Source organism: Bos taurus, chromosome 17 (assembly GCF_002263795.3).
Source record: "Bos taurus isolate L1 Dominette 01449 registration number 42190680 breed Hereford chromosome 17, ARS-UCD2.0, whole genome shotgun sequence".
Classification (NCBI taxonomy): Eukaryota; Metazoa; Chordata; class Mammalia; order Artiodactyla; family Bovidae; genus Bos; species Bos taurus.
This window is the reverse complement of record NC_037344.1, coordinates 61,869,718-61,896,721: the sequence shown is the minus strand read 5'-3', so window position 1 is coordinate 61,896,721 and position 27,004 is coordinate 61,869,718. Positions and strand designations below refer to the sequence as shown.

Here is a 27,004-nt window from a genome sequence, read left to right as displayed (position 1 = left end):
CAAACAGATGGGGGAAAAGTGGAAGCAGTGGCAGACTTTATTTTCTTGGGCTCCAAAATCACTGTGGACGGTGACTGCAGCCATGAAATTAAAAGACGCTGGCTCCTTGGAAGGAAAGCTATGACAAACTTAACATACTAAAAAGCAGAGATCACTTTGCCAACAAAGTTCCACACAGTCAAAGCTATGGTATTTCCAGTAGTCATGTACAGATGTGAGTTGGACCATAAGGAAGGCTGAGCACCGAAGAACTGATGCTTTCAAATTGTGGTGCTGGAAAAGACTCTTGGACACAGCAAGGAGATCAAACCAGTCAATCCTAAAGGAAATCAACCTTGAATATTCATTAGAAGGGCTGATGCTGAAGCTGAAGCTCCAATACTTTGGCCACCTGATGTGAAGAGCCGACTCACTGGAAAAGACTCTGATGCTGGGAAAGATTGAAAGCAAAAGGAGAAAGGGGTGGCAGAGGATGAGATAGTTAGATAGAATCACCAACTTAATGGACACGAATCTGAGCAAACTCCAGGAGACAGCGAAGGACAAGGAAGCCTGGCATGCTGCGGCCCATGGGGTTGAAAAGAGTCAGACACAACTTAGCGACTCAACAATACCAAAGGAAACTCAACAGGACAAAGAACCAACTTTCTGCAAGGCAGAGGAAGGAAAAAATAGAGAGAAGTAACATGTAGTTTAAAAACATCAACCTGGGACTTCCCTTGTGGTCTAGTGGGTAAGACTCTATGTTCCCAATGCAGAGGCCCCAGGTTTTGATCCCTGGTTGGGGAACTCGATCCCACATGCATGCTGCAACTATGAGTCCACATGCTGCAACTAAGATCCGGCACAGTCAAAATAAAATAAATATTAAAAAAAAAAATCAACCAGTGTCATTGTGTGTCCTATTTATATCCTGATTCAAACAACCAATCTTTTTAAAAATATTAGCACAATCATAAGACCACTGGAAATGCAAATGCTGTCTACATACTTAATTATATTTTAAAAAGTTAAAGATATGAAAGATTATGATTGTTTTTAAGGATTCCTCACCTCTTTAGATACATACTGAAACATTTATGGATAAAGTGATAGGATGTCATGTATTTACTTTAAAATAATATGAGAATAATATGAGAAAGAGAGAAAACAGGCGGCAGTATAGCTGAAAGAAGATTGGCTATGTGTTGAAAACTGGTAACGTTGGTGATAGGTACCTAAGGGTTTGTTATGCACCTCCGTCTACTTTAATATTTGGGGATAATTGTCCAAATTTTTTTTATAAGAAAAGGGTTTTTGGAAAAAAAAAAAAAAGCTTGTCAAAACCAAAAGCTGAAGAGGTTATAAGAGCCCCACCAATGGGCACAATCAAAAAGAAACTAGATTTTATTCCAGTTCTTATAAATGGCAGATAAGAATTTCCTCTCCCAATGCTAGGATTCCATAATCTCAATTTGCCACTTAACTTTGCTAATAGAAACTTTTTCTTGGGCCTCTCAAAACTGTTACAAACAACTATGATTCATCCAGTTTCCTAAGTAAATATATCTGGTTAAATGTGTACCCTTAAGGAACCCAAAAGAAACAAATTAATCAAATGAGGATATATGTTTTAAAATTATTTTTTAAACTGCCAAAAGCAATTCAACCCTAAGGTATTTACAATTATTGTTAGTATGGGCAATATGTTTATCATCAAACAAAATAATTCATGAGACAAAGGAATGGTAACATTTTCTGAGATTGATGACTAAACATCTGTTCGCTCAAAATACATACAGAAATACACTATTTTATTGAGCAGATAGTTTATAATTACTGCCCACTGCCCATCCTCCACAAAATACTATTTTACCAATTTATGTTTAGCCGAAAAGATTTAACACGGGATAGAGTAAAGACAGAAACAAAGCAAACAGCAACTAAAGGGCATGCCGACTCATGTAATGAGTACCAGAGAATCAGTAGGTATTTTTTAAAGTTAAGTCCAAACAGCTTATATTTTAAAATATTTATTCATTTGGCTGTGCCAGGTCTTAGCAGTGGCACATGGGATCTTTAATTATCGTTTAGTTATGGTCTACGGGACCTAGTTCCCTGATCAGGGATCGAACTGGGGGTCACCTGCATTGGGAACGTGGAATCTGAGCCACTGGACCAAAATGGAAGTCCCCCATCACTGGATTATTTTCAAGAGAAAGAAGAGTGTGTAGAGAACATACTAAGTTCAGTGGTTAGGAGATAAGGCAAGAGAAATAATAAGTATAATACAGTATCTATAGCATATTTATCAATTTAACCAAACCCCTTATCTTCATTATTTATAGTATTCAATATCAACATTTTTACCTTATTAGCATATTCAGTTTTTTGCTTGTTTTTGCATTCTAGACTAAAATTTTCAAAGTTTACACCAAATTTAATATACTTGCTTAGAAAAATCTCTTATTGGTAAAATGCAAAAATACCTAAGTGCTGAGAAGAATGTCAAACAACAGGAATTTTGAGACACTTCTGGTGGAAACAGAAATTGGTACACAAACACCTTAGAAAACAATTGGCATAGTCCAAATGAAAATGCATTGTTTTAGTTCGCAGCAGCTGCTATAACAAATCATCATACTTAGTGGTTTAAAACAACAGATATTTATTTTCTTACAGTTCTGGAGGCCAGAAGTCCAAAATCAGTATCAGTGGGCCAAATTCAAGGTGTTGGCAGAGCCGAACTCCATCCAGAGGCTCAGGGAAACTGTGTGTCTCTTGGTTCCTCCACCTCTGGCTGGCCGCTGGTGCCCTCAGCTGTGGCTACATCACTTCAGTTTCTGTCTCTGTGATTACATGGCCTTCTCCGCTTGTACTCCGAGGACTCTCCATCAGCCTTTCCTTTATTAAGGACACCTGTGATTGGGTTCATGGCCCTCCTGATAATCTAGGAAAATCTCCCCAGCACAAGATCTTTAACTTAATCACATCTGCAAAGATCCTCTTTCCACATAAGATAACATTTACAGACTCCAGGCATTAGGACCTGATATCTTTGGGAGCCATCCTTCAGCCTGCTCCACAGATAGCCTAGAATACAGCCATCCACTCCTGGGTAATTCCCTGCAGAAACTCTTGCACATGAACACCAGATGACAATTACAAGAAGAGTCACAGAAATGTTGTTTACAGCCACAACAAAACTGGAAACCACTTAAACATTCAGCAACAAAATGGATACACTGTGATGTATTCATATAATTACACATCAGTGAAAATAAAAGTACGGCTACACATAGACATGAAGAATCCCAGAACACATGTGGGACAGAAAAAAGAGCACGTCACAAAAAACATAATATGGCATACTACATTTATATAATAAGGTCTTAAAACACACAAAACTGAGCTCTGTAATGTTTAGACTTGTGTGCATAATATGAGAAAACAATAATGAAAAGCAAACACAAAATTCAGGACAGTGCTTCCTATGTGGGAGAGAGGGAGGGTTGGATGGTACAGCATTGCAGTAGTCTTTAAAGGTATTGGTCAGGACCCACTTCTTAATTGGGTGGTGGAAAAACAATACATATTTTAAAAAATTATTTTATGTATAGATTCAAAGTTATACTTATGTATACCTCACATATATACTATTTGAATTCATAATAAATTTAATAATAAAAAATGAAATTCCCACTGATTATTCTAGCTCTGAAAAGCAGATCAAGATCATTATCCCCACCGCTGATAAGCACTTAGTGACACTGCAGACACACGGTCACTGTACAGGATTGTATTTCCAGTATATGGTGTGAAGAGCCCAAGCAGTTCACATTTGTAGGAAGAGAGTGAGCTGGTGGCATAAGCTAAATGTTGGGTGATACTGCCGTTGGCTTTGCCTCCTGGAAGAGCTGCTGATTGTCCAGGGACACTAAGGCCTAGAGCAGAGACTCTCTGTGCCTCCCAGGGGACGTTTGGCAATGACTGGGAATATTTTTGGTCGTCATAAGTATAGAAACTGACATCTACTGAGTAGAGGCCAGGGACGCTGCTAAACATCATATAATGTACAGAGAAGCCCCCACAATAGAGAGTTATCTGGCTGAGGTTGAAAAACCCTGCTCTATGGTAAACACTTGATTGAATGTATGCCTAACTAACTGTAGTTAGTTAGTAGCCTAACTAACTACTGCCACCTGATATTAAGTGTGACGAACAACTTCCCATTAGGGACACAGTCTGGTTTGCAAAATTTGTCAATCCTGAGTTGTGCATTGGAGGGATTCTAATATGCTCAATTAAAATTAAGTTCTATAGATACTGTTACCAGAGGGATTCTGATAGATTGTAAACTTCTTGAGGGTGCACACTTAGATTCGTTCCTCTTTTCATCCTCTTCACTTAAATCTCAGCATGTTTTGATGGCTTCCCCTGAAATAAAGCACTGAGCAAAGCACTTGGCAGGTAGAAAGCACACAATAACATTGCCTGTGTGCTCAGTCGCTCAGTCATGTCTGACTCTTCGCCTACCCCGTGGACTGTAGCCCACCAGGCTCCTCTGTCCATGGGATTCCCCAGGCAAGAATACTGGAGCGGGCTGCCATTCCCTTCTCCAGGGGATCTTACCCACCCAGGAATCGAACCTGCGTGTCCTGCATTGCAGGCAGATTCTTTACTGCTGAGCCTTCAGGGAAGCCCCTTAAATAACATTCAGTTCAGTTCAGTTCAGTTCAGTCGCTCAATTGTGTCCGACTCTTTGCGACCCCATGAATCGCAGCACACCAGGCCTCCCTGTCCATCACCAACTCCTGGAGTTCACTCAGACTCACGTCCATCGAGTCAGTGATGCCATCCAGCCATCTCATCCTCTGTCGTCCCCTTCTCCTCCTACCCCCAATCCTTCCCAGCATCAGAGTCTTTTCCAATGAGTCAACTCTTTCCATGAGGTGGCCAAAGGACTGGAGTTTCAGCTTTAGCATCATTCCTTCCAAAGAACACACAGGACTGATCTTCTTCTTTGAGGAGGTGACATTCTATGTAAGACCTAAATGATGTGAAAGAGCCAGGCACACACAGGAGGATCTAGGGACACGGTGTTCCAGCAAAGGTTTTAGAACCAGTTCAGTTTAGTCACTTAGTCGTGTCCAACTCTGCAACCCCATGCATCGCAGCACGCCAGGCCTCCCTGTCCATCACCAACTCCCAGAGTTCACTCAGACTCACGTCCATCGAGTCAGTGATGCCATCCAGCCATCTCATCCTCTGTCGTCCCCTTCTCCTCCTGCCCCCAATCCCTCCCAGCATCAGAGTCTTTTCCATTGAGTCAACTCTTTGCATGAGGTGGCCAAAGTACTGGAGTTTCAGCTTTAGCATCATTCCTTCCAAAGAAATCCCAGGGCTGACCTCTTTCAGAATGGACTGGTTGGATCTCCTTGCAGTCCAAGGGACTCTCAAGAGTCTTCTCCAACACCACAGTTCAAAAGCATCAATTCTTCGGCACTCAGCTTTCTTCACAGTCCAACTCTCACATCCATACATGACCACAGGAAAAACCATAGCCTTAACTAGACGAACCTTTGTTGGCAAAGTAATGTCTCTGCTTCTCAATATGCTATCTGCTGCTAAGTCGCTTCAGTCGTGTCCGACTCTGTGCTACCCTAGAGACGGCAGCCCATCAGGCTCCCCTGTCCCTGGGATTCTCCAGGCAAGAACACTGGAGTGGGTTGCCATTTCCTTCTCCAATGCATGAAAGTGAAAAGTGAAAGTGAAGTCGCTTAGTCATGTCCAACTTCCAGCGACCCCACGGATGGCAGCCCACCAGGCTCCTCCATCCATGGGATTTTCCAGGCAAGAGTACTGGAGTGGGGTGCCATTGCCTTCTCCGAATATGCTATCTAGGTTGGTCATAACTTTCCTTCCAAGGAGTAAGCATCTTTTAATTTCATGGCTGCAGTCACCATCTGCAGTGATTTTGGAGCCCAGAAAAATAAAGTCTGACACTGTTTCCACTGTTTCCCCATCTATTTCCTGTGAAATGATGGGACCAGGTGCCATGATCTTCATTTTCTGAATGTTGAGCTTTAAGCCAACTTTTTCACTCTCCACTTTCATTTTCATCAAGAGGCTTTTTAGTTCCTCTTCACTTTCTGCCATAAGGGTGGTGTCATCTGCATATCTGAGGTTATTGATATTTCTCCCGGCAATCCTGATTCCAGCTTGTGCTTCTTCCAGCCCAGTGTTTCTCATGATGTATTCTGCATATAAGTTAAATAAGCAGGGTGATAATATACAGCCTTGATGTACTCCTTTTCCTATTTGGAACCAGTCTGTTGTTCCCTGTCCAGTTCGAACTGTTGCTTCCTGACCTGCATATAGGTTTCTCAAGAGGCAGGTCAGGTGGTCTGGTATTCCCATCTCTTTCAGAATTTCCCACAGTTTATTGTGATCCACACAGTCAAAGGCTTTGGAGTAGTCAATAATGCAGATATAGATGTTTTTCTGGAACTCTTTTGCTTTTTCGATGATCCAGCGGATGTTGGCAATTTGATCTCTGGTTCCTCTGCCTTTTCTAAAACCAGCTTGAACATTTGGAAGTTCACGGTTCACGTATTGCTGAAGCCTGGCTTGGAGAAGTTTGATCATTACTAGTGTGAGATGAGTGCAATTGTGTGGTACTTTGAGCATTCTTTGGCATTGCCTTTCTTTGGGACTGGAATGAAAACCGACCTTTTCCAGTCCTTAACATTAGTTCATATTAATTGAAAAAAAAATGTTTTTCTCTGTCAATACGGATTACAACTTTGTCTTTTCTGTTCCTTAGTGTATCCCAAGCACCAGAGAACCTAGCAGGTAACAGGTGCTCAATAAATACTTACTGAGGAGCAAATGACTAAAGATGCTACCCAAGAGTGCACATAAAAACATGCAGACACATGCAGAAGGAAATGGCAACCCACTCCAGTATTCTTGCCTGGAGAATCCCAGGGACAGAGGAGCCTGGTGGTCTGCCGTCTATGGGGTCGCACAGAGTCAGACACGACTGAAGCGACTTAGCAGCAGCAGCAGCAAACAAAACAAAACACAGAAAGCTACAGACACAATAAGGCACCATGTGCAAATACACTCCAGGTCAGTAATTTTTTAAAAAACTTATTCATTTGGCTGTACCAGCTCTTAGTCGAAGAAGGCAATGGCACCCTACTCCAGTACTCCTGCCTGGAAAATCCCATGGGTGGAGGAGCCTGGTGGGCTGCAGTCCATGGAGTCGCTAAGAGTCGGATACAACTTAGTGACTTCACTTTCACTTTTCACTTTCATGCATTGGAGAAGGAAATGGCAACCCACTCCAGTGTTCCTGCCTGAAGAATCCCAGGGACAGGGGAGCCTGATGGGCTTCCGTCTATGGGGTCGCACAGAGTTGGACACAGCTGAAGCGACTTAGCAGTAGCAGTAGCAGCAGCTCTTAGTTGCAGCCCGCGGGGTCTTTAGTTGTGGCATGTGGGATTTAGTTCCCCGACCAGGGATCAATCCCAGGCCCTGAGATTGGAAATTCGGAGTCACAGCCACAGAGAAGTCCCTAGGCTTCTAATGAGACTCCTGACCTCATCTTCCTCTAGTCAACATGAACAAAGAAGCTGAAATCAGTCATCCATATTTTGATTATAAGATCAGAGATGTTAATTTCTAGACCTGTAGCCTGTAATTGTTTGGCTGAGTTAGGTAAAAACATGAACAGGCAACCCAGCAACTATTCAAAAATGACCAATGACCATGGCTGACCACTAAGTACATCTAAGAAAATGAGAAATATTGCATCTTCTATGCCATTGAATCGTGCCCTTCTCATCAATTCCTGCTCACAGCTGTGTCTGACTAATTAGAACTGCCTGGAAACCTTGTCTATCACTTTACTGGTTATTTCTTCTACTAACTCAAAAGACCCCACTTTAGAATTCAAATCCATCTGTCTCTCTCGGTCTACAAAGAACAAATGTTCAGAAAAACTATCCAACTAGCTAAAATTAAATGTACCTTTTGTAGCTAAGACTTAATATGTTGTTGGGGGCAGGAAGCAAGCAGTACACGAATAAATCCATGGATAAAAAGAAGGTGACACAAAGCTTAACTATATTACTTATTCAACTCCTATCTTAGCAAAACAGAGATAAATCCAGAAACTTATGGGTAAAAAAGGTTTGTCTAAAGGCAACTTTCTGGAGAAATGAATACTTGTCAAATGCTACTCTTCCAAAATAACTGCATAGGGCTATCAACTCCAAAGGTCTGCTCATCCATTTTCCTCTCATCTGAACATTCAAAAACCTAAATAGGCTCAAAATCTATAGCTTTACTCTTGAGATCTGAAAAACAGATGATTCACTACTGAGCTACTGGGTCCTGTCCCATGATTAGGAAAAAAAAAAATGCACTTTTTATGGTCTCTATCTGGAACCTATAACTTCCAATTTCTAAGAGCTTTATAAATTATGACAGCAAAATACATAAAATTCCCCCTCTTAATGCAGATTTTACTTCACTTCTGAGTTACAGAGTCCTTCCCTAGGTATGATAAAGGAGGAACACATGAAAAAGACCTATTTCATTATGGATTTTAACTGTGAGACTGTAGATTGATTTTTGTTGCCCAAACCACACATACCAAATTATACCATGTTATACCTATGTCCTTAAACATCACAAAATGTCTAAAGTCCAGTTTCTCTTTGCAGAACAGTTTTTTACCAAAGAAATCCTCTCTCTAGTAAGTACTGCAACAGACAACAAAATGAAACATTAAACATTTTACATTTTGGAAATTTATTTGAAAAACACTACAATTTACCACATCAATGTATATTTAACTTACAACACTCTGTACCCAGGAATTACAGCTCCTTCTTTTTCTTCAAAATCATATAACTGCAATTTTAGAATTTCACTAAAACTCTTAAAACTACAGACAAAATCACTTCCAAAGACATGTCATTTTTTTTTTCATTGCACAGGAAATATGCCACAACAAATTTAACAGAAAATAAATTTCCACCAACTAGGTTAAAAATATTTTTTTACATAGATTTATTGTACAGGGGTTCAACTAGCATGAGCATATAGGTAGTTAGTGATACTGATATTCTCTCAAAAGTATACTTCAAAATTTTTGATAATATTGCCACTTTGACAAATACTAATGAATTCCATTTATAAATAAATAAACCCACATTCTTCAAATTCAGTCAACAAACTTTATTTCTGATGTGGCTTCTCATGTACAAAGTACTGATAAGCACTGTGAGGATTCAGAAACATTTGCAGGTATAGAGACATTAAACATTGTACTGGAGAAAAATTGGAATCAATCTGAAATGTCTATCAGCAAGAGAAGGGCTAAATAATCTCTGAAGAAGTTTAAAAGAATGAGGCTGAGCAAGTCATATAAATAAATAAATAAGCAATTTGTATATATATATAATTATATACAATTCATATGAATTATGTAAAATAGTTATATATAATCCATGTCATATATATAACTCATGCTGCTGCTGCTGCTGCTGCTAAGTCGCTTCAGTCGTGTCCGACTCTGTGCGACCCAATAGACGGCAGCCCATCAGGCTCCCCTGTCCCTGGGATTCTCCAGGCAAGAAGTTCATATTCATATATATAATTCAAATACACACATATGAATCAAGCTCTAAGATATACTGAGTATAAAAAATACAAGTTGCAAAAACATGCATATAACAACATTGATACTAAAAAAAAAGGACAATACTACATATCTTCTATAGGCAGCATCTACAGGCTCTGTGAGCAAACAAGTCAAGAGCTGAGATGAACATACTTGGAAGAGACCAATTATGGTGAGGGACAATGGAATGGGATTTGAATAGGGCAGAGTGTGAACCCTCAGTATCTCTCCAAAGAATTCCTCAAGCAAGCTTGCAGATCACTTAAATTTTTGTAATAATTGATTTCCATTTACTTAGAACTGTTACTCTTGGGAAAACTCAAAATTTTAACTCCAAAGCACTTCCAACTCTTAATGGCTTCAAGGAGAAAAATCAACCACCACAGAAGTATCCTACAATGTCCTGTTTTAGTGAAACAACCAAAGCTGTAAACCAAAAACTGCAGGGGTGTTATAACTGGCTCAGTGATTTCCGGAACAACTTGGATGAGTGTTCAGCATAAAGAACACGGCCCGGTCAACAGCCACACTGTGAGGAACTAAACAAAGCGGCAGTGTCTCTGTTCAAAATACAAATTCCCAAACTAGCTTCACTCAGAGCTCATAAAAGCTCAACAAAGCAGAGGCACAAGGGTACTAACACAAAAGTAAGGAGACTGGAAACAAAAATGGCTGTAGGTCTCTGGACTATCTTGAGTTTTCTTATTGCATACAAAATGTTTGGATTAAGAAAAAAAATCATGATCAAACAATACAAAAACAATAAACAAGGCTCTAAACCCTATCTATAAGAACAACCAAAAACTAACCAACCAGAATAAAGAAAGAAACACAAACGTAAATAGCAAAATAAGCAATTTGAGAACAATAAAGTATTTTACAACAGAAAATTTCTAGTTATATATTAATCACATTATAACACTTGCCTACAAAGACTGGAAATAAATTCATCAAATTATGGAGTACAAGTAATTTATATTCCTTTTGCTTTTTCAAATTTTCCCCAGAGAACATGCATTACATTTATAAGAATTACTTTATTTTTTAAGATTTCTTCATTTTTAAAAATTGAAGTATAGTTGATTTACAATGTTGTGTTAATTTCTGCTGCACAGTAAAATTATTCAGTTATATGTGTGTGTGTGTGTGTGTGTGTGTATACATTCTTTTTTCCTATTCTTTCCCATTATGGCTTATCATAGGATACTAAATATAGTTCCCTATAAGAAGCTATTTTAGAAAGAGTACAAAGCAAATGTCTTTCCAAAAGGCACTAGAAAACTGTAGTTCAGGAGCTCACAGAATGGAACTGTTTAGTAGTGAGGGAACTACATTTACAAAATTTACCAAATGTTTATGTGCCAGAAGCTGTGCCAAGAAAGTTCCATTCACCGTGGTTCTTAATCTGGAAAATCATAGCATGAGGCGGGTAAGCAATAGTGCTGTTAAGTAGTGCAACAGCCCCACTAGATAAGAAAATGACTGCTTTGGGAGAAAGGGATAAATTGGGAATTTGGAATGAGCAAATACACATTACTATATTTAAAATAGATAAACAACAAGGACCTACTATACAGCACAGGGAACTATATTCAATACCTTGTAATAACCTATATAAGATTATAATGGAAAAGAGTCTGAAAAAGAGTGTATATAAAAAAATATATAACTGAATTCACTTTGCTATACACCTGCAATAGTAAATCAACCAATAGGAAATGGCTGGTTTACCAGGTTAAAGCAATGACCAAAATCACTTCCCTAGTAAATGGTGAACTTGGATTAAAAGGTAGTCTGTAAACTCAAGTCCACATTCTGAACCACACCACCAGTATTTCCACACATGTTCAGAATAATCTTGAACACTAGTTTAAAAAACATGCTCCCCTACACCTTATAACATGGACCTGGAAATCTCTATATTTAACAGGTGTCCCAGTAATTCTTACAAGCTATAACTTGGAAGATCTGTCCATCCTCCGCTATCACCCAAACTTTTTGTTTAGGATGAAGCTTATTGCCGCATACAAACTGGCCCTAGTTGGTATGAACTGTTTAAATGTCAGATACTACATTCTGCAAAACAGAAAAGAAAACCAGGACAATCTATGGTTGAAGTCACCCTTGGATTTCCAAAGAGAGAGAAAGACTATATAACACAAAGCAGGAGATAAAGCTTTTGTATTGAGGCTGTCATAGATCCTGAATTTCTACAACCTCCACAGTTGCTCTGATGAGAGTCACTGTCAGCTTGTTTTCCCAAACCACAAACTGGGGAAATCATGGTTGAGGAAAGGAGGAAGGAGCAGGAGAATGAGTTCAGTGACCTCCCTACTCTGTTACTCTCATTTTGAAAATAGGGGAAAATAAGATATGGAATTTCACATTCCTAAATAAGAGATTTGAATTAGTATTCCATCTATACATATATGGGGCTTCCCTGGTGGTTCAGACAGTAAAGAATCCACCTGCAATGCAGGAGACCTGGGTTTGATCCTTGGGTTGGAAGATACCCTGGAGAAGGGAATGATCACCCACTCCAGTATTCTTGCCTGGAGAATTACATGGAAAGAAGAGCCTGGCGGGCTACAGTCCATGGGGTCGCAAAATAGTCAGACAAGACTGAGCAACTAACACTTCCATTTTTCACTTTCACGTACATATACACAGGCAATGGTGAGGTCCACCACAAACTGGAAATTTGGAGTTCCTCCTAAAGGCATTCAAATATTTCGTAAAACTCTGCATGCCAAACAAAGCCTATGGGTTGAATCTGACCTTCTGACTATAGTTTGTAATCCTTGTGGGCCCAAATTTCTTCTTACCTCAGTGTCTTTTTCCATAAATACGTATCATTCATTATACTATGTGTGTGTATTCATGGAGAGGACAAATGTTGCATTTAAATTCTTTGTCAATCATACTTCAATAAGCTGAAAAAAAACCTCTGATGATAAATGACTTGGCATCTGTCAAGTAGGCTCTTTAAAAAGTGAAACTCAGGATTGGTAATACTAAGTCAGATTTTAAATAAGGAATTTATTTGCACTTCACTTTCTTACCGTTAATCATCAATATGCATATTGATATAAGGAATAATATCAGACCTAGTGGACAGAACTTGGAGCTATGATTTACCACCTTCCTTCTATTCAAACAGAGCCAAAAGACGTATCATACTCTTCCTCAGTCACCCTGATTTCCTAACACAGTGACGCTTGGGGCAGAAGGAGAGGGGGCCCCATGGCAGGTGTTAAGAATTGCTGATTTGGAACATAAGGACAGTATGTTGGCCCAAGCTGTGCTTGTGTTCATGCCAATTGCTTGCCATATGAACTATAAACACATTCCATTTATATGGGTGACGTGTAATAGGACAATACACAGAATTCCCTGCTTGAGCTTTTCCAGCCTGTCACTTCCTTGGCTCTGCCAAGTCCTTGCCCCAGGCTTGAGTAGAGATAGTTCACGTCTGAGTTTGGACAAACCATAGAGAGACAAGGGTGGAACACCGTGAACGTAAAGGCTGAATGTTTTCAAAGACCAAGCTTTGATATTAAGAAATAAAGTAATATAGATAATTATGACTGATTTGCATTGCTGTATGGCAGAAACCAGCACAAACTTGTAAAGCAATTTCCCTCCAATTGAAAAATAAATTAAAAGAAGAAAGAAATAGAAATAAAAAGGTAAATGAAAAAATTAAAAGGGAAAAGAAATAAAGTAGATTAACACTTTAAATAAAAGTGCTCTACAAGAGGATGCATTGAGAGGACTATATATTTTATCTGGGTGACCCTAGCCCCTTTCTATTTTTGTCAAAAACCTCTAAAGTAAGATGTAAGGAACTGACCAATTTTAGGGTTGAGAGAAATAAACCTCATCAAGAAGATTCTAGACTGTCTTTGAAATAGGCTTTATGATGCTCCTGCTTGTTTTATCAATCAGAACGATGGATCAAAAACCTAAAATTTACATTCACTAAAATGTTAGAGCATGATCTTATTTTTCAAATGTGCATGTATGTTTTATGTACGTGTGTATATATTATGCATATATATGGTGGGGGGAGGGAGAGGAGGAACAGGTTCAAAATCCTTAGAGTGGATAAATTATGGTTGACTTCTTTTTTTTTATTTTCCAAGTTGTGTACAGTAAGCACAAATTGCCTTTGAATTGGGGAGATGGGTGGGTATGATATCATGGGAAGAACACTTAAAATACAACATCAGGTAAATAAATAAAGCAGGTTACAAAACAAAAAAATGCTTTTACTAACTTAAAAAAATTATAGAGATGCCTAGAATGAAATACCCCAAAATCCACATTTAAAAACTTCTTGCATGATATTTCCATGTCAAATTATTCTCCAGTGAACACTCTAATTGGCAAAAATAAGCTGTGCTTCTTGGGAAAGAAGTCAGGTAAAACATCTAGTTCGGCTTCTCCCTCGTTGAATGAATCTCAACTTCTCCATGCTGAGAACAGATGGCAAAAGAAACTGGCGCAGCACTCAGCTGTGGCAGCACCAATGTGGTGGTCAGCAGGAAATTCTTTATTCTTAATTTTAACCTCTTCCTAGAAACAGTGCCTGGAATGTTACAGAGTAAAACTGGATGAGCCAGTGTAGGAGGATTTTATTTTTGGCAAGGTCTGCGTGCAAAGGAAAAAAAAACAAACTGACTAAAGAAATCTACTTAATTCTAGAAAAGCAATAATGTTGAGAATACCTCAAATAATGTTATATCCCTGAAAATTTTTCTATTGGGTGGGGGCTGGTAATAAATATACAGCATTTTTTATTTTGGTATCAAATATCTTTTTAGATTTACATCCCCAAATAAACATGCCGTTCTCACAACATGCTGCAAGGAGGAGGTAATGATCATTTCTGAGGAAACAGCATGTGCTACCAGAAAAAAAAAAATTATTTTGTAAAACTTCTTGTTTTGATTTCATTGATTTAGGAAGCAATACTGTCATATCCTCCTAACCTTCTAAGTAGTCTATCATGCAAATTCCAGGCTTTGTTTCTTAGAGGTTTAAAGTGCCTATTTTGTTTTTCTTTATTAAGGATATAAAGCCAAGGAAGAGACCCCCCCCCCCAATTTCTCAGTATATTTTTATCTAACAAAATTTTACGCTTTACTGTTCTTGGATGAATTCATTTTTCAAAAGAATCCCTCAAGTGTCCCTCAAGTTTTAAAAGCTTAAGGCTGTCAGCAAGACACACCCCTCAGTTTTCACTGTCCACGTGCAATCAGCTCTGATTTATGATGCCAAAGCTCTGGCCGCACATCATACCACCCTTTGCTCTCCTGGTCATTAAGACCTTTCCGTGAGAGGGCTGGGTCAGCTCTTTGGGCTAACACAACTAGCCCAGTTAGCTGGAACCAAATACTAAATTGTGGTTCAATCTACATTAAGGGCCTTTTAGTATCCCTAAGAAAGAGCTTCATCCTGTGTCAGAAATCCAACAGAGTGTGAATGGCAGAATAAACCATCACCTTCGTTTTTTAGCCACCTCATTTCCCGTTATAGCCATCAGTTCAATTCGGGGATTATTTTCTATACTTTGGGGTTATACCTTGCAGATCTGAATGATCTGAACCCAGCTTTCTGTGTAGATGCATCAAGTAACCGGCCCTTGCCCAGCCTATCTGCCTCACTTCATTAGTGTTCACAAAGAATTCAAATCTCTTTGCTTCCAAAGTAAATCAAACTTCCTATGAGGACAGAGGTCCCCAGTGCAGGGAGGGACCAGAAGTCGTCATCAACTAGGACACACTATCGCCTCTCACCAAATATACCAGGGTGGAGTTCATTTACAGTGTCTGTCAGGACACAGATAAGGACACACAGCTGGCCCTCCTTCTGCTATCTCAGAATATGGCTCACAACACCACAGAGGTCTCCTCTAGGTAACCAACTTACAGAATCTTTTAACAGTAAAAAAAAAAACCCAAAAAAAAACCAGGTGGGAGGTTTAAGAAAGATGACAATTTAAGCAGGTACCCCAAAAAAGACAACTCTGGAGAGTTCTAGACCTATCAGCTACCCATAGGGACAAATGGACAGATAGAAATGAATCTCATGCTTTAATAAACAGACATTTCTAGAGAAAGGGGTAAAAATGATAGTTTTTAATTTAGCATGTTTTGTTGGTTTTTTCCCCTGTTAAAGCTACAGATAAATCATGAGAGATCATAAGAGAATATTTTTACCTATTTGTATGCTACGTGGCCTGACTTAAATTGGGCCAATGCACTGGATTTCATTACCAAGGCCAGCCGTGTGTGCTGACTTTGTAACACAGCTTAACAGAGAAAACACACTTAGTGTGTTAAGAGGCAAAAAGTCTAACCTAAATTATGATAGTCACTAATCTTTCTGTTTAGTGACTATCATAATCTTTCAGGTTCCTAGGAATCTTTCAGGTTCCTAGTCTTTAACACAAAGACAGAATGATTCCTATCTAGCAACCACTCAGAAATGTGACTAAACCTGTTTTAAGATGCCCATTCTCTCTCATATATTGATGCTTTCATTCAATTTAACAAATAAATATTCAGCAAACATACCATACTGTGGATAATAAGTAGGTTGAGTGGCTCTCATTCACAAATGTACATGCAGTTATAGGGAAATTGGGAAATTTCTGATTAAGAAGGTTTTTGTTTTTTTATTTTACAGAATGCCTGGCTCTTAAAATACATCAGGAAATTTAAAATATGTCACGGTTTCCATATGACTTAGAAACAATAAAATCGTCAATAAACATAAGGCATCTGTTTGGTTTTGGCTACTTGAGGTCCCTTAAAAGTAAAAACATGGAAAAAAGAAAGAAAAACCCCAAATAAGATCACTAGGTACAATCCTTGCTAGCCTAAGATTAGGAGGCCAGCAAGCCAATGGAAAAGCCTAAGAATAAATCAGAAACAGCCAACGGAAACCTATGCTAGATGAAATACTGTTACTGAATATTCAGTTCAGTTCAGTCACTCAGTCATGTCCGACTCTCTGCGACTCCATGAATCGTAGCACACCAGGCCTCCCTGTCCATCACCAACTCCCAGAGTTCACTCAAACTCACATCCATCGAGTCGGTGATGCCATCCAGCCATCTCATTCTCTGTCGTCCCCTCCTCCTCCTGCCCCCAATCCCTCCCAGCATCAGAGTCTTTTCCAATGAGTCAACTCTTCACATGAGCTGGCCAAAGTACTGGAGTTTCAGCTTTAGCATCATTCCTTCCCAAGAATACCCAGGACTGATCTCCTTTAGAATGGACTGGTTGGATATCCTTGCAGTCCAAGGGACTCTCAAGAGTCTTCTCCAACATCACAGTTCAAAAGTATCAATTTTTCAGCACTCAGCTTTCTTCACAGTCCAACTCTCACATCCATACATGACTACTGGAAAAACCATAACCTTGACTAGATGGACCTTTGTTGGCAAAGTAATGTCTCTGTTTTTGAATATGCTATCTAGGTTGGTCATAACTTTCCTTCCGAGGAGTAAGTGTCTTTTAATTTCATGGCTGCAATCCCCATCTGCAGTGATTTTGGAGCCCCCAAAATAAAGTCTGACACTATTTCCACTGTTTCCCCATCTATTTCCCATGAACTGATGGGACCAGATGCCATGATCTTAGTTTACTGAATATTAGATTATATAAAAAAAGGAAAGCTTGTAAATAAGTTTTTGAGGGTAGATTTTACTTTGTGAAGTTGATGAGGATGTCATTTTGGGGACTGTTTCTGATGGTATAGAAATACATAGTTTCTATATACATAGAAACTATACCTTATGACAAGGCTATATCCAAGCTGGTCTTTCACTTCTTGATTTCTTTCTACTATTCACCTGCATCTATTCAAATGAGACGACAGGATAACAATAAGAAACTGATGAAAGGACAAGAGGAAATGGTAAGGATCATCTGTCATCTAATTATAAGAAATAGAAAGTTCCTAAGCTTTTGGATTATGCTGTGAAATCTGAACAGAATGAGTTATGACCTAAGAAAGAGGAGAAAAATGCACTCTTTGAGAACATTTAAAATTTTTATTTATTTATTTTTGGCTGTGCTGGGTCTTCGTTGCTGCGCAGGCTTTTTCTCTAGTTACGGTGATGGCGGTCTAGTTGCAGTGTGCGGGCTTCTCATTGTGGTGTTTCTCTTGCTGTGGAACATGGACTTTAGGGCGCACGGCCTTCAGTAGTTACCGCACGTGGGCTCAGTAGTGGCAGCTCCCAGGCTCTAGAGCACAGGCCTAACAGTGTGGCGCATGGGCTTAGATGCTCTGCGGCATGTGGGATCTTCCCGGGTCAGGGATTGAACTCAGGTCTCTCACCCTGGCAGGTGGATTCTTTATCACTGAGCCACCAGGGAACAGCCAAGAACATTTAACATCTTGAACTCAAATAGTAAGGCACCAAAATCCTTTGATGATTCCTTGCTAGAGAAACATAATCTACTAGCCAAAGTAATATCCAAGAGCACAATTTGATAAATTAGAATCTAAAGTAATCAAAGACAGCAAGAAGCCAGGGAGCTATGTTGTCCCTTCCAGCCAAGCTTTAAGGCCTCCTAGTTTCTATTTGCTCCAGACAGTCTTTTTCTGTGCTTCTATTTCTTCATGAAGCTTGATGTTTCTTTATGTAAGACCTCTGTTTTTCCTTATTCTGGTCTAAAAGCTTTATTTAATCTTAAGGGAATCCTTTAGAAGTAGAGCTTTTTTGAAAGAAGAAACCTCTATTTCTCTAGTTTATGATATCAAATTGGTTTATCAAAAGACTGGGATTTTTCCCTGCCTTCTTAGAATATTGAAACTCCCATTTCTCTTTTGGAGGTTTAAAAAAAACTTGGACTATAATATAAAAAACACACAAAGTACTTTCTGACTAGAACTGCATCTTTTATACTTCTATAAAAAAGTAACATTAACGTCCAGTTTGAAGGCTCATTTTTAGATAAACTGGATTGCGGGTGAATTTATTTCAGAAACTGAGAAGGAAGTGACCATCAGTATAACCCTATCAGGACAGGGAAGCTGAAGATTTCTCAGTAAAAGGTTTCCTATCTATTTTATTAACATTTCAAATCCCAGACAGGCAAAAACAAGCTGTAATCACTCAGATATAAAAGCAAGCTGGAGAAGTTGTCTTTAAAAGTCAGTAAAACATTAGCATCACCTAGCCTCCCTCAAGGCTATTTAAAAAAAAAAAAAAAACTTCTGAGGGAAATAAGAAGGAGGTTGGGAGGAAGAGTGACAACAAGCAGGGAAGGGCTCACCGCAGGGCTGAGCCTCATTCAGATCATCTATATGAAAATACCAAGGCCCCAGAGGGATATGGCCGCGGAGTAACACTTAGTCACAAATAAAATTTTTTCTCTGCTTTATTTAGGCACTTGAAAATACAGGAAGCAAACGGAAAAAAAATTTTTAACTGTCAATCTGAGTTATAAACACAGAGAGCATAATTCTGATCCTCAAAAACTGAACAGCAGAAACTGGGGCAGAGCAGTGAGGAAACCTTGTCTACAATGAAGAAAACACCAGGATTCCAACAAGTCAGTCGCCGAACGGCTGGAAGCATACTTGTTTTCAGGTTAACAAACGTTGGTGACAAGGATGAAGTCACCAGGGATTTCGTATGAATCAGACTGGGTAGCCCCCTAACTAGGAGCCACCATTAACCAGGTTAAAACAATGCTGACCTCTCTAGCAATATTATCTTTTTGTTCTTGGCTGTGCCACGTGGTTTGTGGGATTGAACCCAGGCACTCGGCAGAGTGAGTGTGGAGTCCTGACCACTGGATCTCCAAGGAGTTCTCTCTAGCAATATTATCTTGACAGCTTTGCAGTTCTCAGGACCAGTGTGTGGTTTTGTTACAGTCAAGGAACAACTTAATAACAGGTGAGGGTATCTTACTAGGAATCTTTCTAGGCTAATGAAATTTCCATTAATTCCATTAATTCCAAACCTGGACTATTTCCTTAAATTCTAAACATGGTACCTGGGAGAATGGGCTTCCTTGGTGATTCAGTGGTAAAGTCCACCTGCCAATGCAGGAGACGCGGGTTTGATCCCTTGGTCGGGAAGATTCCCTGGAGAAGAAAATGGCAACTCACTCCAGTATTCTTGCTGGGATAATCCTAAAACAGAAGGAGCCTGGTGGGTAACGGTCTCTGTGGGTATGTTAGTTGCTCAGTTGTGTCCGACTCTTTGCGACCCCATGGACTGTAGCCCGCCAGGCTCCTCTGTCTATGAGATTTCCCAGGCAATAATACTAGAGTGGGTTGCCATCCCATCCTCCAGGGGATCATTCTGACCCAAGTATTGAACCCAGGTCTCTTGCACTGCAGGCAGATTCTTTACCATCTGAGCCACCATGGAAGCGTGAGTAACAGTCTATGGGGCCACAAAAGAGTCAGACGTGAAGCAGAGTAAACAACAACCTGGGAGAAAAGACTCTCAAATTATTAGCCCACTTAGAGACTAGTGTCTTCCAGCTCTGTCATAGAAGAACATATTATACCACTAAAAGAGTTCTAGTTTCTTCTCTTCCATATTTTCCAACACAAAGCTTTTCCTTGAATTTCAACACAACTGCTAACAGAGATAAATTGAGTTATTAAAAAAACTACAACCAGATCCTTTCATGCATCAAAGCAAAATCCCAAAATAAATTCTAAATTTTGAAAAGTTAGGCTGAAAGAACATTCATTTCCTGTCCTCCTAGGATCTACCTGCTTCTTAGTGACATTACAGAACTATAACTTTTTAAATGTGAAGGGTAATCTTCACCTCATCAGCCAGACGTGCCAAAATGTAACACATGCTCAACAGGATTAGTAATGGTGGGTTTTTTCCCTGAAGTTCTTCAGCCTGACTCCTAAAAGACACAGAAAGAGAGGAAAACCTGGATGTGTCATTCAAACGCTCCTAGTAAAACCAGGGAATGACACTTCAAATCTCAAATCGTTTTAAGTCCTCACTTCAAAAATATTCTCAAGCATGGTATATGCTGGTTATTTCAAATCCTAGCTCAGTCTCAGACACCATGGCTATTAATAATTTGATCTTTTAAAAGAATGAAGTTTTGCCATTTGCACACATGGATGGACTTGGAGGATGAAATAAGTCAGACAGAGAAAGAAAATGCTGTATGGTATCACCTACACGCGTAATCTAAAAAAAAATACAACAAACTAATGACTAGAACAAAATAGAAGCAGACTCACAGACACAGGAACAAACTGGTTCCCACTGGGGAGTGGGAAGTGGAAAGGGGCAAAACAGGAGTATGGGATTAATAGGTACAAACTATTATGTAGGGGAAATAAGCTATAAGAATATACTGTACAGTATGGGGAATATAACCAATATTTTATAAGTATAAATAGACTATAACCTTTAAAAATTGTGAATCACTACATCGTACACCTGTATAAAATACTGTACATCAACTACACTTCAATTTTTTTTTTTTTTTAACACTTCAATTTTTAAAAACAAAACAAAACAAAAAAAGACGTAACCAGGGGACTGCCTTGGTGGTCCAGTGGTTAAGACTCCATGTTTCCAATATAGGGGGTATGCGTTCAATCCCTGGTAGGAGAACTAACATCCCACGTGCTGCATGGCACAGTCAAGAAATTTTTAAAAATAAATTTAAAAAAAAAAAGAAAATTTGAGCCTTGTCCAAATAAAATTGAAACTCAGAACAAAAATATTTGATCTGCCCTACAGAGCAAATATTTATTCTAACATTTAAATAAGCATAAGATTAAGGATGTTCCAAATAGGATTTTTTTAATGTGTCATTCCATTTCATTTTATGGACAAAGATTTATCCTATTATGTTATGTGTATGGTATTACATGGAGGTAGATGGTACTGCCAAGGAAAGAGCAATCCTTTAAGGTTTCTCAACATTCAAATAATTTTTTCAATTTGCCAAAATGAAATCTCATAAATCCAAGGGATTCATTTCTAAGGATTCTTGGTTATAAACAGAATTTTTAAAGGGGTGACATTTGAGGAGAATCACCTGGCTTAGTCATTGACCTCTCTTTATCCTTACATAGGGAGTGGCAATTTCAAGGTCTTGAATAATATGAAAAATGTCCCTCAAACCTGTAAACCAGGGTAAGCTAAGAACCTTTGATACTCTATACTTACTATGTCATATGTAAGCTCAACTACAATTTAATTCAATTAAAAAATCAGGACAAGACTAATTTCAAAAAATAGTCACGGATTGCTAAAAATAAATAAATATAAAGGCTATCGTATGTGGCATTCAATTGCTTCAAAATGGGAATGCCAAATATTATAACTGTGTACTTTCCAAAAGCTGAATGACATGAGAAAACTGACAAAAGCCCCAGTGCTTCTCACTAGATCTTCTCCTTTTATCCAAGAAGATAATATAAGCATACTGCCATGATGTATTCAAATATTTATGGATATGGCTTGCTACCAAAAAGTTTAAGTTCCTTCAACCTTGCTAAGCTAAGGGTTTAGGAGCACATTAAATGTTATAAAGGAACTCCAAGAATCAGTGCAATTATGTATTACAGTTCTACCCTGTATAAATCTCTCTTCAAAGCACAGGCTAAATTTAAATAGGAAAAAAACCTGAATTACTTGTATTTGAAAACAAGCAATGTCAATTTTAATCACCTCATTTCTATAAAGTAATGTTTCATTTATCTACTACTCAGATCTCTAGCATCCTTACCCAAAATAAATGCAAACTTTTACAAAACAAGGAAACATTTGGTTTTTTTGAGAGCCTGCTGCTGCTGCTGCTGCTAAGTCGCTTCAGTCGTGTCCAACTCTGTGCGACCCCATAGACGGCAGCCTATCAGGCTTCCCCGTCCCTGGGATTCTCCAGGCAAGAACACCGGAGTGGGTTGCCATTTCCTTCTCCAATGCATGAAAATGAAAGGTGAAAGTGAAGTCGCTCAGTCGTGTCCGACTCTTCTCGACCCCATAGACTGCAGCCCACCAGGCTCCTCCATCCGTGGGATTTTCTAGGCAAAAGTACTGGAGTGGGGTGCCATTGCCTACTGTATGCCAAACATTATGTTAGATAATTCTATATCAGTTGCTTCTCAAACTATCTTGGGTGATTCCTGGGTCGGAAAGATTCCCTAGAGAAAGAAACGGCAACCTACTCCAGTATTTTTGCCTGAAAAATCGCAAGGACAGAGGAGCCTGTTGGGCCACAGTCCAAAGGGTCCCAAAGAGTCGGACATGACTGAGCACACATGCACAATGTAGGACAAAAGTTTTGTAACAAAAAGTGAACAAAAGTGAACAAAAAGTGAAAAAAAACACAAAATGCAAGTCCCAAGTTTTATTGTTACAGATATAAAACTAGTCTAGCAATCTGCTATGAAGTTTCTGAATGTTGATTCTCAGTTTCTGTACTTGCCTTGTTGTTACAGGTAACAGTTCATGTTAGTGGCCCACACGTAAATATGCAACCATTTAATTTTTCAAAGTAATTTTCAAAAGTCTCCAAACTCTTAGTAATAATCACAACAGGCTAAAGGAACTCAGTGTCTCCTGAAAAAAAAAAGCTAGATTACATGATCTCAAGATCCTCTTCAGCCCCACACATCCTACGATTCTGAATGCTGAAGATGTGACATGACCAGCAAATAAAACCCTCACTGCCTAAAGACAGCCAATTCTGTCACAGCAATGGAGTGACTAAATGAGGGAAGGCAGTAAAGCAGGGCACTCAAAGCTGGAGCTCTGGAACAACCCAGAGGGATGGAGTGGGGAGGGAAGTAGGAAGGGGGTTCAGGATGGGGGGACACGTGTGCACCCGTGGCTGATTCATGTCGATGTATAACAAAAACCACCACAAAATGTAAAGTAATTACCCTCCAATTAAAATAAATTCATTTAAAAAAAAGAGGAAAGGCAATAAACAGGGGAGAAGAGTAAGCTCAGAAAAAAGGAATAAGAATTTACTGGGAGGCAGATACTGACAGTGAGATGCAGCTGAGTAAGAAGGATAAACACCAACCACAACAGCTTTTATCTGGGAGAATTCGGGTGGGGTGGGAGCGGAGTGCAACTCTCCTACAAATTAGTCCCTAAAAATTGGACACTGTAAAAATTAAATCTAAGTCATGAAAAAATAAGCTTAAAATACAACCAAGAAATGGAAGTTTGGACAGGTGACAGAATGTTGGCTAGATGTGTGGGTTAATGCCAAAGTCTATTGGCTTAACCACTGGACTCAACCTTTGTGTCTTCACATCCCCTGATGACTCCTACATTTAGAAGTCCCAGATCTGTCACTGACTCAGTATACCACCATTCTTTAAATCCCAGAGGGTACCATATTCTGCATAGCCCCATATATTAACATGCATTCTAAAAACAGCAGGCAAGAAAAGAGCCATACAACACAGTACTTTATACGCATTTAAAAATCAGTCCTGTGCAAGATATATAGTTGCTTATCATGTAGGTGCCTATCTGACTCCAGTAGCAGGCAGGGAGACATTTTAGCACCAAACAGAAATACTTAGAGCAAGATGAATCTCTAGACCAGAATTTGGGAGAACCGTTCTAGTTCTGGGTAACGCTGTATGCCCCAATTATGTGGAATTACCACACAGTCCTGCAACCAGAGAACCTCTGAACCAGGAAGTCCTCTGTCTCCTTTGCCATGCATGGCACTCAAAGCAGGGGTTTCTATCTCTGCTCTCTAGAACTGTGTTACACATATAGCTGTTTGTATCTGTTTGAAAGATTCATTGTTTAACTTGTTTCAAAGTTTTCCCACTGGTCTGCTATCAGAGCTAAAGCTGCCCTTGGTAATATGGCTATTTTTGTTTTCTAATATGTTTAAGTTTCTACCTTTTTCATACTCTAATATTCTCAAAAGTACAACCTCTATCTCCTTTGTGGATTGCTGCCTTGTGGAAGCTAATTTCATCCAGAGGGAAGAGCAAAGGCTCTGAAGAAGGGACCCACCAGCCTGACCTTGAGGAACACCAGGAGGCCCAGGTGGCTGCAGGGGCGTGAAGGAAAAGAAAGGGAGCATAGTGGGAGCGAAATCCCAAGGAATCTGCTAGGCACTGGCTTGTATGTGTATTAAATACCTCTGTGGGCACCACTGGCTCCTGCCAGGGAAGAAAGGCTAGGAAGGAGACTTTCCCCTGAACTCCCTTTTGAACCCTAATGATTTTAAGCCATGCGTTGCTTTCCTAAAATTTTTAATAAAGCACCTCAAGAAGTCACAGACTTCACATGTAATTTATATATTACATAATCAAAAACATGAACCTGACTATGCATATAAAAACACACAAGGAAACAATCCTATTAATTGATACAGTTACAGCACAGTTCTGAAGCCTCTCATTCTGACTTATGGTAAATAAATGTAGATGGTCATATATCTGTGTTGAAGCATACTTAAAAGAATCTCACTATTTATAAAAATAATTTCCTAATTTTAAAAACCTTTTCAACAGAATTGGCTAAATATCCAACAATTGAGGAATGGGTACATAAATCATTGAATATCCATATAATGAAATACCATGCAGACTGTAATATCTATGCAGGTATTAAAAATTATATTCTCAACAATACTGAAAGTTTTAGAGAAATGCCCCCCAAATAACATCAATGTTAAGTGACAAAGGCAAGATACAAAATGCATATAAAATGAACCTGATTTCTTAAAATATCTCTGAAGTGTACATGCATAGAAAAAATTCTGAAGGGAAACACATGAAATTATAAATTAATCTCATCTCTAGGGCAATATTATTTTCTTCTTTACACTTTTTTTTACATCTTGCAAGTTTTCTAAAATTATAATATTTTAATTTTTTTAATTGTAAGCATTTTATAATATTTTAAATAAAGTATGATTAGTAGCATTATGCTAATTAGTAACTAAATCCTGTAAGATAACTTTTGTGACAGTTCAGTCCTCAAGGCACCACTGCCACTCAATAAAAGCTGATAAATGGTCACAGTTGACTGAAAGCCTGAAAAATAAACAAAAAAAGCCTCTATGTGGAAAAGTTCAAAATAAACACAACAATGCTTAAGTTCACTACCTAACCACAGAACAACTAAGTTAAACAAAAATTCATTCAAATTCATTAAGAGTTTTAGAATTATGAGTAAAGCAAGGTATTGTTAATTAACTTCCTCTAATCTAGCTGTTTTCAGAAATCTCTTGTGAAGTGAAAGTCGCTCAGCATGTCCAACTCTTTGCAACCCCATGGACTGTACAGTCCATGGAATTCTCCAGGCCAGAATACTGGAGTGGGTAGCCTTTCCCTTTTCCAGGGGATCTTCCCAACCCAGAGATTGAACCCAGGTCTCCCGCATTGCAGGTGGATTCTTTACCAGCTGAGCCACAAGGGAAGCCCAAAAATACTGGAGTGGGTAGCCTTTCCCTTCTCCAGGGGATCTTTCTGACCCAGGAATCGAGCTGGGATCTCCTGCACTGCAGAAGGATTCTTTACCAACTGAGCTATCAGGGATATCAGGGAAGCCTGATAGCAGGGAAGAGATTCAGAAACCTCTTGGGAATGCATTATTCCTATGAAAAACTGCATTGTACTCTACACAAAATTAAAGATGTTAACCATCATATTATCCACACTCCTGCATTACCAACATGTATTACAACTGCTGGAATGTGTTCAATTTTCTTACCTAAAATGCAAAGCACAACCACAATTAAAATTCCTTAAGTCTCACCTGAACTATTACTTCAGTTCATCAAAAATAACTACCTATTCTTATCTTATTCTCTGTTAATGAATTCTTCCTTACCTATGTCCTCAACTCATGATGGTGGTAGTGGTTTAGTTGCTAAATTGTGTCCGACTCTGGCAACCCCATGGACTATGGCCCTCCAGGCCCCTCTCTCCATGGGATTTCCCAGGCAATAGTACTGGAGTGGGTTGCCACTTCCTTCTCCAGGGGATCTTCCTGACTCCAGGATTGAACCTAGGTCTCCTGCATTGCAGGTGGTCTCCTACATTGCAGGCAGAGTCTTTACAACTGAGCCACCTTCATTAAATCACACTTTTTCACACATTTCAAATGCACCTTTTAAAATTCAGTTCAATCAATATCCAATTTTAGAGCTGCTGCTATATTAGTAGGTACTTGATGTATAATATGAAATGGCTATTCTCAAAGAGCTTATAGTATGATAACTTTTACATAAAGCAGTGCTACAGAGATACAGAAGAGAGTGTGACTACCTCTAACCATAGGCATCATGAAAATTTCATGTAGGAGTAGCATTTGATCTGCCC

At 39.0% G+C, this 27,004-nt stretch overlaps 1 protein-coding gene across 7 annotated transcripts in view; it reads right to left on the bottom strand.

The window, feature by feature from the left end:
- HECTD4 (HECT domain E3 ubiquitin protein ligase 4) overlaps positions 1 to 27,004 on the bottom strand; it is a 170,620-nt gene that overhangs the window by 128,079 nt on the left and 15,537 nt on the right. Inside the window, exon 1 of one of the 7 annotated variants that reach the window (XM_059876403.1) lies at positions 19,696 to 19,717. The exons of the other annotated variants lie outside the window; for them this stretch is intronic. The gene's annotated coding sequence lies outside the window, so the exon portion shown is untranslated. Of the gene's footprint in view, positions 1 to 19,695; positions 19,718 to 27,004 lie in introns of those variants that run through there. 7 annotated transcript variants of the gene reach the window in all.